Source organism: Numenius arquata, chromosome 5 (genome assembly GCF_964106895.1).
Source record: "Numenius arquata chromosome 5, bNumArq3.hap1.1, whole genome shotgun sequence".
Taxonomy (NCBI): Eukaryota; Metazoa; Chordata; class Aves; order Charadriiformes; family Scolopacidae; genus Numenius; species Numenius arquata.
In genome coordinates this window covers 68,002,984-68,017,981 of record NC_133580.1, presented here as the reverse complement: position 1 = coordinate 68,017,981, position 14,998 = coordinate 68,002,984, and positions in this window count along the sequence as shown.

The following is a 14,998-nucleotide window of genomic DNA, read 5'->3' as shown; positions in this document are numbered from 1 at the left end:
GTAATCAACAAAATGGTCTTTCTTCTTACCCCATAGTACCTAAGAGACTTTGAAGATCCTTATTGATAGCCTTTTGGTAATTCATTATGCCATAGCAAACATCATTCCTGTCTATGTCCACTCCTGCTTCCCTTAGCGAGAACCCGTACACGTATGAGACACAATTTCCTCTGTCATCTTTTCCCCATTCTATAATAAATCTATCTATTCTTTATTGTATTCTCTAATAGTTTAACTAGGCTCTCTGGGACACAGTTTCCTGACCAATATCTTAAAACTGTTATTTTTTTTTTAAAAAAAAAAGGCATTATATTTACTGTCTTCCATGTCTCTGGCATTTTGGGTTGTGAGACATTTTTCTGAAAAGTAATGACAAAGAAATATTTACTTTTTCCTATTAAAAATTCTGTATATTATCTCATCTTATTTTTTTTTTCTTCTCTAACTGTCTTGTGTTCATAGAAAAGGGTCTTGAAACTCATAATCAAGCATTTCTTCATTTAGAAAATATTTCAGTCTTAAACATTTTGTAGGTTTCTAAAGATTTACATATTTATAGTTTACAAAGAAGCATTAGAACAACAGTGGGAACATATTTTTCTGAGTCTCAATGACTCACAAGTCTGACTCAGAAGTTCAGAATGTGAGAAACAGATTCTCAAGGATCTAGTTCCTCTAGATGCTTGGTTTTATTGTTTTGTTTTGTTTGTTTTCTTTTTTTTTCTTCTGGATTTCTGGGTCCTTCTCAATGTTTTTTATAATCAGGTCATTTACAGAAAGCTTTTTACTGTGCTATTTCCAGCTTGTATTGGCTTCACTAATACTAATGTGTTCCTCTGACAGTATATTAATATGAAAATGACAGGCCATGAGCCTAAAACTCTTTAAGAAATGAAATAAATTAAAAATAATTTATTCAAAGTCAAAATTTGTTCATATACTTATTTCTGTAGTAGTCAGTGGGACTGCTTACCCTAGAAAAAAGATATGGATTTAGCTATCCTACAGTTTTTTATAGTACTAGATTGAGTGGAAGATGTTTCTCTACATGCAGTCTTACATAAAAGTGGGAATTATTACCAATGTTCACCAGCTGAATGTCAGTTAAGAATTGCTAAAAAAGACTACAGTGAAAAAATGCAGCAAATCACTTCATCATCTACAACCATAAACCTGAATTATTGTACAGTAATGTATTATTTCTTAGCTACTGTAAAAAGACATTTACTGCAGCTTAAATTTTGAAGTGGTTACATACAACCAGCCTTATTATAAGCCTACTCCCTCCAAATACATTTGGTCTGATTTTCTTTTTCCTAAAAATTTGTACGTAGGCAAAGGGGAAGGTAAAAGTTTGAAGACAATTTGTGAAATGCTTTTTGAGCTACAGGCCAAAAAAATGTAGCCTATTATGAAACAATGATCTTTGCCCAATGTTCTTTTTCTGCCCAGTGCTTGAAAACTCCTTATTATTAGACCTTTAGATTTCTTCTGTACTTAAATCTCTGTTTGACATCATCCAGAGACTATTCTTGAGTAAAACTATTTGAAATTAATCAAAGTGAGGTTTATATTTTGTATCATCCTTGTTGCCATTTCTTGGATAGTTGTGTGCTTCTTGGTGCTCATATGAGAAACATTTTTTGGAAAACAGTAAGGAAAATATTCCAGGGGTGGGGGTGGTATTTTTTATTGTTGTTTGCTTTAGCAGGAATAAAATCTGGCAAATTTCCATTGTTTCTTTTCCCAAAAGAGAAGGAACACATGGCTCCGGCTAAAGTTAATGTATTTTGTTTAAGCTCATGAAACAGGCCTGTGTTTCTGAAAAATGCAGGTTCCACCTTTGCAGGTGTATGTTACAATTTAAATGTTGTAATATAGTTTAATGTTATAGTATAAATACATTATTTACCAATCAATCCCACTGTGAGTGTAACTTCTGTTTTTCCTGTAATACCAAACATACTTTCAAATCATAAACCAAGGTAACTAGAGTTGGTTCTGGGAAAGCTGAATAAATCTTATTAAAGAACTTCCTCTTTTGAAGCTCTCTGCTTTAAAACAATGACAATTAACCAACATTTCTGAAAGAAAAATTGTTAGAAAATTTTATGAGAAATGTATGCAATGAAACAATTTTCTTCTCAAAGTCTTCATTCTACCAATTAAGTAGCTGAAATAACATCAATTTATATCATATTTTCATAGTATGATCATGACATCTGAAAACTGCGTGAAAGGAAAATCAGTTATTGAATGTCATTTATTTGTTCTTTTGACTTTCCTTAAAATACAATTTGTAGGTTTGCTAAAGTCTTTCTTATTAATGCGAGTAAACATGAACATAAATTCCCTGCTATCCTCAATTTCTTCCTTCTACCCGATGCTTTCCCTGTTTCTCCATTTTTCTCTACATCATACAGTGGTGAAAGGACTGAGAGCAGAATCATAGACTCATAGAATGGTTAGAGTTGGAAGGGACCTTAAACATCATCGAGTTCCAACCCCTCTGCCATGGGCAGGGACACCTCCACTAGAGCAGGTTGCTCAAAGCCCCATCCAGCCTGGCCTTGAACCCCTCCAGGGATGGGGCAGCCACAGCTTCCCTGGGCAACCTGTTCCAGTGCCTCACCACCCTCACAGGAAAGAATTTCCTCCTAATATCTAATCTAAATCTCCCCTCTTCCAATTTAAAACCATTACCCCTTGTCCTGTCACTAGACTTCCTGACAAAGAGTCCCTCTCCGGCTCTCCTGGAGGCTCCCTTCAGATATTGGAAGGCTGCTATGAGGTCTCCCCGGAGCCTTCTCTTCTCCAGGCTGAACAACCCCAGCTCTCTCAGCCTGTCTTCATAGGGGAGGTGCTCCATCCCTCTGAGCATCTTTGTGACCCTCCGCTGGACCCATTCCAACAGGTCCACATCCTTCCTGTGTTGAGGACTCCAAAGCTGGACACAGTATTCCAGGAGGGGTCTCACGAGCGCAGAGTAGAGGGGTAGAGTCACCTCCCGTGACCTGCTGGCCACACTTCTCTTGATGCAGCCCAGGATGGGGTTGGCTTTCTGGGCTGCCAGTGCGCACTGCCGGCTCATGTTGAGCTTCTCATCCACCAACACCCCCAAGTCCTCCTCAGGGCTGCTTTCCAGCCATTCTCCGCCCAACCTGTATTTGTGCCTGGGATTGCCATGTGCCAGGTGCAGGACCCTGCACTTGGCCTGGTTGAACTTCATGCGATTTGCACAAGCCCATCTCACCAGCCTGTCCAGGTCCCTCTGGATGGCATCCCTTGTTGAGACCAACAAAAAATATACTGGCTCTTTGTGCCTAAATCTGAAACCAGTCATCACTCCTGTTACCTGCTTGGCTGGATCATCTGTACAAAGTGTGTCTATTGCTGTGAGGGTATTTGAGATTATGATATATATGATATATATATATATATGATATGTATGAGAGATTACAGACAGAAGAAAATGCAGAAAAGTCTCACTGTGGAAAAAAAAAAAAGAGAAAAGAAAAAGAAAAGTGTCTGTGTATGAGGACTTCTCCACTAGTAAAGGAGAAGGTTATGGAGAATAATTATTCATTTAACATTTTATGAGATGTTTTGAAATATATAAAGGCTATTTAAATCCTAAAGAATCATTTCATTACCAGTAGACAGAAGAATCTAACCTTTTTCAATCTTGATCTCCATTTGACAGCTGGAAAACTGTCATTACTGAAAACAGGAGAGAGTAATGTGAGTGTAGCCAGTTTGTGTGAAAAGAATACGGTCTAGTGGAGGTGCACCTGATCTAGTGGGAGGTGTCCCTGCCTATGGCAGGGGGGTTGGAACTCGATGATCTTTAAGGTCCCTTCCAACTCTAACCATTCTATGATTCTATGAATATCTAAGAGTGCCTGAGAGGGCATTTGATCAACATACATATGACCAAGAACTGGGGATGACCATCAAATATTCCAGAAGAAGGTGTGCGTATGCGTGGGTGTGTGGTTAAAGCTGTTTGGGTGTGTGGTTAAAGCTGTTATGGGTAAGTTATAGGAGGCTGTTTAAAAGGCTGTAGGCATTATCAATTCATAAGACTTGAAGTGAGAGATTTTTCCCTGCAAATTCAACCACTGGTTTATGCAAGCAAAGAAATAAACCCAAGCACTGAAAACTCTAATTCATTATGTGTTTCCCACCTGCGTACGGTGAAGTTTGTTTCAGTTTCCAACAGTTTATATTTTTGTACGTATTATGTATTTATGACAGTTGCATATTTTTGTCTGTCCTGAATTCCCACTGTTTAGTATGTAGCAGTGCTAGGTTTTTCAATGTTATGACTGGGAATTTAAAAGAATTTTACACATTCTCTACCTTTATGCCTAATTCAAGTGTCTCATGAGAGAATAATAAATCAATGTGTTTTATCCAGTGGGATGTGTAACCAAATAAGAACAAGCAGTTCTATTATAGCTAAGTGGCTAATAGTCTAAATTACTACTGTCTGTTTACTACAATAATATTGACCTTAAATAGTCTGACTGTGTCCCTAACTCTTAGATTGTAAAAAAAAAAAAAAAAAGAATAATTACAGTGAAGGAACATGTTTATTTTAATAATAGAATCCACCTCCGATACGTTTGTGTTAAGCATTTTGCACCTGAATCTCAGCCTTGTTAGCATAAATTTCATTAAGTGCTCTTCTTCTTTCATGCCAAAGAGAGACAGAACGTATTTTAGATTAAGCAGTAAGTTTGTACTGCTGATTCATAGTGGATGATAAAAATGCTGAAAATAAGCAAGTCTGGAACCAACAACTGGGAAAAGAATATAACAGTGATGAAAAAAATTGAGAACAACGATGACAAGCTTTTTGTCTACATAAAAATTCTTCCACATCACAAAAAAATCAAGAAATATTAAAGAAATGGGTCTTAACATTAGTGGAACAAAAGCAATCAAAAGAATTACTTAGTGAGCTTATAGTAGTAGGGTTTTTTGTTTGTTTGTTTATTTTATAATAGCTGTGGTTTTTTCTCCAGTCTCCTGAAAATTAATGACAAGTTGTTTCTAAGTTACAATTACTGACTGTGCTACATTTTCCATGGACAGCTATCTGAAGTTGACAATGCTTTATATATATATATATGTAACTTGTCACAGTGTTGAGGTTTTTGCTTGTTTTATATTTTTCTTTGAGTGTATACTGCAGTTTTCCTAAAGTTTGTGTTGTGAATGAAATTTGGCAGACATTTGATGACAATTGCTTGAATTTAATCAAAAGCAGCAGGAGGCCTGAACGCATGAGCAAGGAGCTCCTAACTGAACTCACACCCACAAAGGAAGCACACAAGAGGTGGAAGCAGGGGCGGGTGACCCGGGAGGAGCACGGAGATATTGTCCAGTCCTGTGGGGATGGGATTAGAAAAGCCAAGGCCAACCCGGAGTTAAATCTGGCAAGGCATGAGAAAGGCAACAACTAGGATTCTACTAGTACGTAACATTCAAATATTCAATTTTATTAAAATAATTGAAAAGCTGGGGGGAAAAAAGCTGACAACGATATTATTCTGTTTGAGGGAGCCTAATTGTATCCTTTCTTCTTTCCTTCTCCTTTTCTAATTGCCTTGAACAAATTGCTTCTACTTTGTTCCTGAGTTGTTCTTCCTGCTTGCCAATGCTGCCGAGAGTCTAAGAACTGAGTTGGGTTTTCAAGAGACTTTTAAAAGTGAAGAAGGAATGCTGTCCCACAAGATAAGCTTGGGGGATAGGATAGATTTTGTTTGAAAGATACAATCTAGAAATGTACCAGAGGGAGAAGTTATCATGTATTAGACACTGTGTCATATATACATTGAGAAACACAGTAGTCACTTGAAATTTGGAAAGCCTGGTAATTTGAAAAGCAACAAATACTGTTCTTTTGCAGCTGTGCAAACTCCCTGATTTTACTGAATATAGAGAAGATCTAGACAAAAAATTTGAAATAAGGCAAACAAGTGGCCAAAAAACAGAGGAGGAATATTATTTTTTAAAATCATCCAATCATTGACTAATTTATGTTTTAAGGGAACTGTGCAGTCATCTAATTTAGCCTCCTCCTGAGACTGGATCTAGCTGAAGCTGTTTGTTCAGGGCCTTGTCCTGAGAATGAACACATCCAGAAACGAAGAGAGTGATACTAGTGAAGAAGAAATGGTAAAATTTGCAAGATGCAAATACATTCCAAAACATATCCTGGTTTATTCCTCTGGTAAACCCACAAAAAAATCTAACTGTATTTTTGAATAATGACTTTATTCTTTCAAGAAACAAGGTTGTTATTTTTTGAGAGACTTTAAGTCAGAACTGATTATATATTTTTTTTTTTTTTTTTGGTCCTTTCCTGTTAATTACATTGTAAGAAGCAACCTGATTGTAGTCAATACACAAAAAAATGTTGCTTTCTAACTTGTGTTCAGTCATGTATGCTTCTTGCTATAAGTCAGTATATTAAAATGTGGAATAAGATGTTAAACTCTCCTTTTTTCTAGATATTCCACTTCAGGAGCAAGCAGCAAAACATATTTAGTGGCATTCCTCAACAGCAATTTGTTTCATGAGAAAAACGGCATTGATTTTTCTGACAAATATGCCTCTCTCTTTCCAATCTTCCATAAAAATCAGTACCACTAGCAAAAGAATTGAAGATGCAAAGCAGAGCATACACCAATGTAAAATCGGGTTAGCTCTTCAATATTTTTTCCAGTTTGATTAAATTATGGAACCATTTACTTTCAGTGCCAGGTGATAGAATCTGTTTTGTTTTTTTTTTTTTTAATGGAAAATGTGAAGTGTATTATTTTGAAATCTCCATTGCTAAAAAAAAATTGTTGCCAGTCTTATTTATTTAACATTTTCTGTATGGAAAAATGAAAATTCTCCTGTTGACATGTAAATTTTTGATATCCAAAATACAAAGCTTACAATTGAACAGTGTACTTTAGCAATTCCTGCAAAGCTTACAACCTTCAAGACTCAAATTTTAAACACTTAGAAAAAAGAAATGTTTTGTTGAGAAACTAAAATGACAAATTGCTGATTGCACTAAGATCATGAACATAAACTCCTTCAGAGTGTAATGCTTTTGAGCTCCATAAACTTCTTTTTTGTCGTAATACTTCTACCTTGCAATTTTCAGTCTTGAAAGTGTTTCAATATCTGCTCAGCCTAACTTTGTAAAAGCCACCTAAATATGTTATAAAATGACAGCTCTTCAATAAAAAATGAAGCTTCATAACTTGCAGAACACAAAACAATTTTATTATGCAAGCTGTTTCTACCTTCTGGTCCCCTTTTTTTTTCAGCTAGGCAAGGTTTAAGAAAGACAAAATCTGTTCTGTCCCAAATTTTCACTTTACGGCCTGAAGAGAATCGTAGTTTATCTGATTTCGCTTGAAAATAAATGCATTCCCAGCTCACCTGATAACATGCAAACGACTTTTTTCAGGAGAGCATGCATATATAAGATGTGATGATCTCTGGTAAGTCTTTAGTGTTCAATAACAAAGAAACTGTTGCAATAGATCAGTAACTGTATTTATTTACTATATTAACATAACAGTAATAATCTATTAAACATTAGATCTTCATATAGCATGAATTATTTTATTGCCAATTACTTTAAATGGTGCTGAATAAATTTACACCAAGAAGGTGGCTCAGTCAGAGGGGTTTTATGGTGATTTTTCTTTGTTTATTCTAAGGACCAGACAGAGTGTCCTGTAGAAAATTGAAGAGCCAGTAAAATGCAACTTTGTTATTCGAGGCAAATCAGAGTCCATACTTGGAAAGAGGTGTCATCTGCCTGATTAAATACTTCAAAATATATATATATCTTTATATGTTCAGGAGGAAAGAATACAAGAAGATTGTGAAAAATTTAATTAATCAATGTGGTAGTGAAAGTATATCAGAAGATTCTGTTCTTCCTGCATGGCAATATAGCCAAAACAATTATATCAAAACCCATTAAATAATAATTCTTCACAAAACTTTTAAACTATGAAACTTGATAAAAAGGTAATTTTTTGACAACTGTAATTTAATTTTGCTCAAAAAGGGGAAGATGTGTTTAGTAGGGAATGTATATACGCATGTGCTTGGGTGTATATAAAATTCATATTCACTGTAATGTGACTAAGGCTGACTTTCACTTTTCTTTTTAGAAGAATAAGTTCTTCCTATTATTGAAGATCAAATGCATAGCAGAAGTATGAATATGTTTGACTACTTATTAAGTGTTGCAGCGAAATACGTTGTGGGAGCCATTTTAAATCTTTACCTTTAGGCTTTAAGCCAGGTTCTCGCTTCCAGATACGTCCCATAGATGCTTAGGGAAAAGTGCTCTACCATTCTCTGAAATTGCTGATTTTGGTTATTCTTAGAGACTGGCTACTAGTACAGACAAAACCACTTGGTCTGATCCAGTATGAGAATACAGTCAGTTATTTCAGGTTGTTATAAAACCCAGGTCTTACAGTGAAATCTTTATTTCCTCTTGCTTTATTAGCATAAGGATTAAGTTTTAGTATGTTATCAGCTTCACTGATTTCAAAAGGAATTTTACTCACTTAGAGCTGTCCTTTCTACTAATATATATATTTTTTAATTTATTTTATATTCAGAAAGACTGTTCTTGAAGGCTAGTGTCTTCCATTATTATTGAGATTAAACCAATATACCACCAATATATAAATAGATAACTAAGTTTGTTTAGAGGCTTATTGATTTAATAAAGGGGCTTCTATATCATTTTTTGAATAAAGAAATTTTGTATTTTGTAGTTACAGAGAGAATTACTATGATGATTAAAGGAACTGAAGACTTTTTTTATCTTGATTACTTCCTCAACAGAGATTATAACTTTCTGTTTGAATAGCTGTTGATGGACTTCATTTGCTAATAAATGTCTAATTCCTGTGAAGCCCACTGATACTTTAGGCCTGTGGCATCCAGTGGCAATTAGTTCCACAGTTTAGTATGAAAGAAAAATACATTTTGTTTCCTTTAACCTGTTGATTGAAAATTTCATTGAAAGACCACTCTTTTAATCTTGTAAGAAATAAAATCATGTCATAATAATAATTCTGTATATGTCCTCATGCAACTCTTTCCTTTTCTATTCAGATGAAAACTCCTAGATTTTTATCGACGTTTTCTTCCAGAATCTATATTTTGTCATTTCTAGCTTCTTTGTTATATCATGTCCTTCTTGTGGTGACTGGAATTGAATGTACTATGATTATGAATCTGCACATTTTGCTTATGTCTCTTATTCTGCATTCTGTTCCATTCCTGAGGCTTCCTGACATCCTGTTTGCCCTCAAGGCTCCTCGTGCATGTGCTTGATGTGACTCATAGAGAATGGTGGGTTTGTATTTTGAATGTTTCTCTCTGAAACAAAATAGCTTCTTTTTATGTATATGAAATGAATGAAAACATGTCTTTCAATGGTTTTGGTGTGATACATATATATGTGTATATATAAAAAAAGATACATAGCATAAAAGACACTAGATGTCTATTTGGACCAGCAGAAAAATCTTGAAGGAAAGCATTTATGCTCCCGAACCTTTGAGAGTGTAATGAAAAGGAAGCAGTTTGGCTACACCATACTTTCTAAAAGCTGCAATTCATTCATATCTCAAAATACGAAATATTAGCATTGGATAATACATTTGAAATAGTGTTTCGAGGTTTCCGCTTTGTGAGTAAAATAATGTATAATTTAAAACAGAAACTTTTACCCGTGTGATAAAGAGTGTGTTCAGTGTTTCCAGTTCAAGTTACCTGCTGTAGAATAACACATGCTAAAACACAGTTGTAGCTTGGTGATTTTGTGTTGAAATGCTTTAAAGTTAATCCTTTGTTACAGGACAAAAAATGAATTCATCAGTATCTAGGTCATCTCTGAAATCTCTTATTATTACTCTAATTATTTCTATGCTTATATAATACATGTTATGGTAACCAAGCTTAAATAGCGATTTCTGAGATCTATTTTATAACATAAAATTGTTTTCCTCACTGCCCACTGGATTAAGAATTGCAATGTTGGACTTTTTAACATCATGAGCCTTTCCATGTTGTTAGATAATGCTATTCAATTTTATTAACATTTTCTGTATTTTGGAGGACTATTTCTACCCAAGGGTATAAACTTTACATGTTACATTTCATATATACCATCTAAAACTATTCTTCTGTGATGTATTAAGATTGCAGTTCCAGTCTCCTAAATCATAATCATGTAATTTATGTAAAATAATTATGTAACTTTGCATGCCCTGCGAAGTTCATGATCCACCACATTATAGCTTTGTCTAAAGCATTCATAAAAATGTTAGAAATAATGATTTCATCAACAATTTTTGATCTTTCTAACATACATAAAATGCATATCTTTAATGCCAGACATGCTGGCTTTCATTTTTTTCCTGGAATTCATAGCTTAACCAAAAAACTAAACTGCCTCTACAACCATTCTTTTCAAATTTTGTCAGAAGATTTTGGAAAACACAACCAAAGAGTCCGGAATTCTGAAATATGAATATCCGTGTTTGATTCAAAATGTTAGCTATTTCACGTCAATGATATATTGTCAGAAGTTGGTTCTGAGGAATCAGTGTTTTTAGCTACTCATGACTGTGAAAGCTGATGTCCCCTCAGATTCTTTGTGTTCGGAATTATTTTTACTCTTCGTGCTCCATTCTGTCTTTCTATACAGCTATGTAAAGAGATGGCATTAGGAATGGGAGAAAACTACCATGGTATAATATGGACATATTTGAGCTTTCAAAGCCTTTTGGGTTGGATTGGATGACACAATTGGGGTAAAGAGAATAAAATGTGATGAAATCTCATTCATAGTTTTTTTCAGGCTTTATTCTCTCCTCACTACTCTTCCTCAATAATTCTTCTGCCCACACCAAGCTTTATCTTGGGGAAATTAGTTGGTTCCCTCTGAAGAACAATCCTGATGAACGAAAATATACATAGTGTGCTTGATCAGAGACCCAGGACCAAGGAATGTATTAAGATCCTAAGTTATTGGACATTATAGATGAATATAAATCTTATGAATGAATACAGTTCATTTTGTTCATAGGAAGAAAAATCTTATAAATGAGTACTGTTTAATTAATTTCAAGTTCCAGTTTTCTCCCCATGTTGATCCTCCAGTGACATGTTTATCATTTTATATACCAAGAAACAGAAATTAAAGAAGAAAACCAGCGAAAACATGACATAGCAGTGACTTATGAGAATGACTTCTGACTTTTGATGAGAAAACAGAACATGCAACCAGTTTTTATCTTATTCTAAAGCGTAATTACTTAAAATTGATTCTAGGCATCTTCAATATTTTTTTTTCCCTTCAGACCATCAGAAACTAAAATAAGAGTGCTATTATGGCAAAAAAATACACCCCTTGGTTTGTTTGTTTTCTTTCTTTTTAAATTGCCAGTTTATAAGACAATTAGAAAAACAATATCACAGCAAGACTGAAACAGTATTAGCATTAGTAGCTTGAAGTCAAAGAAAAGATACAAAATGCATTTCTCATTGTTTGGGCATATAAATAATAGGTATCTACTCCATCTGAGATGACTGATGTGGATGTCTCCAAACTATACCTATTAAATAATTTTATTTTTCACAAAATATTTGTCATTTTATCTTCTCCTGCATTCCTTATATAGCTGTATGGAATAATACACTAGTAATAGAGTACAATATAACTAATGATTTTTCATAAATCTCTGAAATGTATTATAAAAACAGTATAGATGAATAAAATGAAAAAAATAGATTAATAAAAGTGTGTATACATTGCATGTATTTACATATTTGCATACCGTCATATCAGCATGCATGTGTGCATTAGTATGTAATACGAATTTAAACATAGCAATGAAAGCTAAATAAGTTTAGTTTTTTGAAACTCTTCTCTTTTGTATGCCAGGACTTAACTTCAAATTATGTAATTCCCATGGGTGTAGATAATGTTAAAGTATATTTCAGTGTAAAGGACATTTTCATCAGCTGGTCTTAGCCGTCAGAGAATTTAGAAACAATTTAAAGTGAAATAGAAATTACTGAGTTATAGTTTTAGCAATGCACATATAAGCATTTGGTTTTAGAATCAGGACTTGTCTTGGTTTCTCCAGGCATCTGTCTTGCTGCTTCTTCAGGATTATTCTGGTTCCATCAGCCACCTCTCCCACCCACTCAATCTTACACATATTGCTGCTTTTTCCCGTACCCTGTTCATAAAAGCACTTGACAGGCTTCCCTTTGTTCCTTTGGGAATATGGCTATTTTGTATCTATTTATGCTTAGCTGTTACAAAATGTTATTAGTGTCACACAATAGTTAGTGGTTACGCAGAATCGATGTTAACAGAGTATTTAAACAGTGATTACATTATCTGAGTGCTTATGTTTAAGTCAAACACATGCTAATATTTTATTTAGTGTGCTTCTATTTTGTTAGCCCAATAGCCCTTTGCTTTGGCTGCAGTCCCCTCCTGCGGGATCTTGGACAAGACATTTCATTTTTGTGTCTCTCTGCCATGTGTTTTTATTTGTCTAATTTATATGCATGTGACAATTTGCATTACATTTCTGGAGCAGGCTGTCACTCAGCAGTTGCGTGTACAGTGTCTGTTAAAGTTATACAGTCCGAGCGTACCTTATACTTCTAATATTTTTAATTATATAGTAAATACATCCTTTAATGTCATAAAGACCTATTGTTTCTGCTTTATGTAATTCGCTATCTAATTTTTTTAACGATTTCATAAAATTTTAACCCCCCTTGTATTTTCCTTCCTCCAGTGTCTGAGTATCCATTACTACTACCAAAAGAGAGGCTCAATTTTATTTCGGTCAAAACTGAAGCATAGAACATAGAAACTCCAAGCTTTGCTCATTATTTGGGTTATTTCATACCTAACTTCCTAACAGTCTTTGATCTTGCCAGTGTAATATCCTTGCAGTATATTAGGGATGTGATGAAACAGAATCTCCTAATTTAAAATAAGTGGCTCCCAATGCACAGGTAATTGGGTCTAAATAATTTTAGACCCACTTACACCTTGCAGCTACATCTATCAAAAAGACTCGGGAGACTTGCATAAAGTACTGAATAAAACTAAACTCTTCTAGTGCACTAGTTAACAGTACTAGCAGAAAAAGAAGATCACTAGAATGTGTCAGTTACACCTCACCATTGATCAAGAATATGCAGGTTTATTAATTAAATAGCACATAGAACATAATCCATTTAAGGATGAGGAAAAGAAGTGGAGTTTGAGCATCATTAAGATTTCACTTAATGATGGATATTTTTTAGAAAAAAACATGTTCTTTTTCATCTAATCTGGTCTTTCTCATAAAATAAAATAAAATAAAATAATAAAATAAAATAAAATAAAATAAAATAAAATAAAATAAAATAAAATAAAATAAAATAAAATAAAGCAAAGCTGCAAAGCTTCTTACATCTGTATTTTACTTCCCATCTAGTTCATCTGCCTTTTGCCTTTAGAGTGCTGACACATTCATCTGAGTCAGCAGATGTTTGTGCAATTTCATCCTTTTGCTCCATCTTTCTCCTGTGCGTAATAACCCCCCCTCATTCCTCACCTGTCATGTTATGTTATATTTTGCCCTTTGTATCGTCTTCTGCCTATCTCTAAATTACAGGCTCCTAATTGCCTCCTTGCCTATCATGCTGTCCTAATTTCTTACGCCTTACTTCTTCATCCTGTTTCTTAAATGCACTCTTCTGTCCTTCAGCTCTGCATTCATTTGAATATTTGTGTGATTGGGTTTGTTTGCTGTTGTTTTTTCTCTTAGCTTGGGATTGAAAATAGGTTGGAAAATTTACAAGGACATAGCCAGTGGAAGTTCTTGCTCGAATTAAACATGCTATGAAGTGACAGAATTTCTGAAGTTTTTCTACTGTATTTAAAATACTAGGAGTTTTGAAGGCATAAAGGAAAGGAAACTGTACAACAAATCCTAACAAGATACAGACTCCCTTGTGTTATTCAGTTCCGCAGAGGACTGTGCTATCAATGGAATACAATCAGCTTTGAAAATAGATTATACAAAATCAACCGCACTTGCTTTTTCCAGTGGGCATGATATATATAGTGCATGACACACTAGGTAGCCTATGCTAAAATGAAAACATTAACAAGTAATAAGATTCTAGAGTTAAAATCCCCAAACCCACTTTTGATACAGAAAGCTCATATTTTTCTTAGTCTTGAAGGGAATCTATGGCTCTGCAGTTCATGGCATTAAGATTTTGGTAGTAGCTTTAAGACAGTAAAGTGGAAAAATTAAAACTGTATTAAAATATCTTCTTCTAGGCCCTGATTCAGCAAAACTCTTATTAATGTGCCTAGCTTTAGTCACTTTAATGATCTCACTGATTTCAGAGTTAAATATAATTGCAATCAGGTCTATATCTGAAGAAAGGAGTTCAAGAAAATTCAGGGTGGAATCATGAAGCTTAGTCTTCTGACCAGGATCGTAATAAACTGTGTATTTAAAGAAGAAAAAGGAAAAAGCTCATTGACTCATATACAATAAAGCTTTGACAAATTGCTTCACTGGAACAGAGGTCACAAGCTTTCCATCTTTAATTGTGGTATTCAGAGAAAGGCAACTTACTTAAAGACTGAGGGCAACAGAAAATACTCAGCTTATTTGCTTTTGGGGTGGAAGTAAGGAGGGAGAATATTATAGAATCACAAAATCACAGGATCACAGAATGATATGGGGTTGAAAGGGACCTCTGGAGATCATCTCCTCCAACCCCCCCTGCCAGAGCAGGTCCAGCTAGAGCAGGTCCCACAGGAATGTGTCCAGGCAGGTTTGAATGTTTCCAGAGACGGAGACTCCACCACCTCTCTGGGCAGCCTCTTCCAGGGCTCTGCCACCCTCACAGCAAA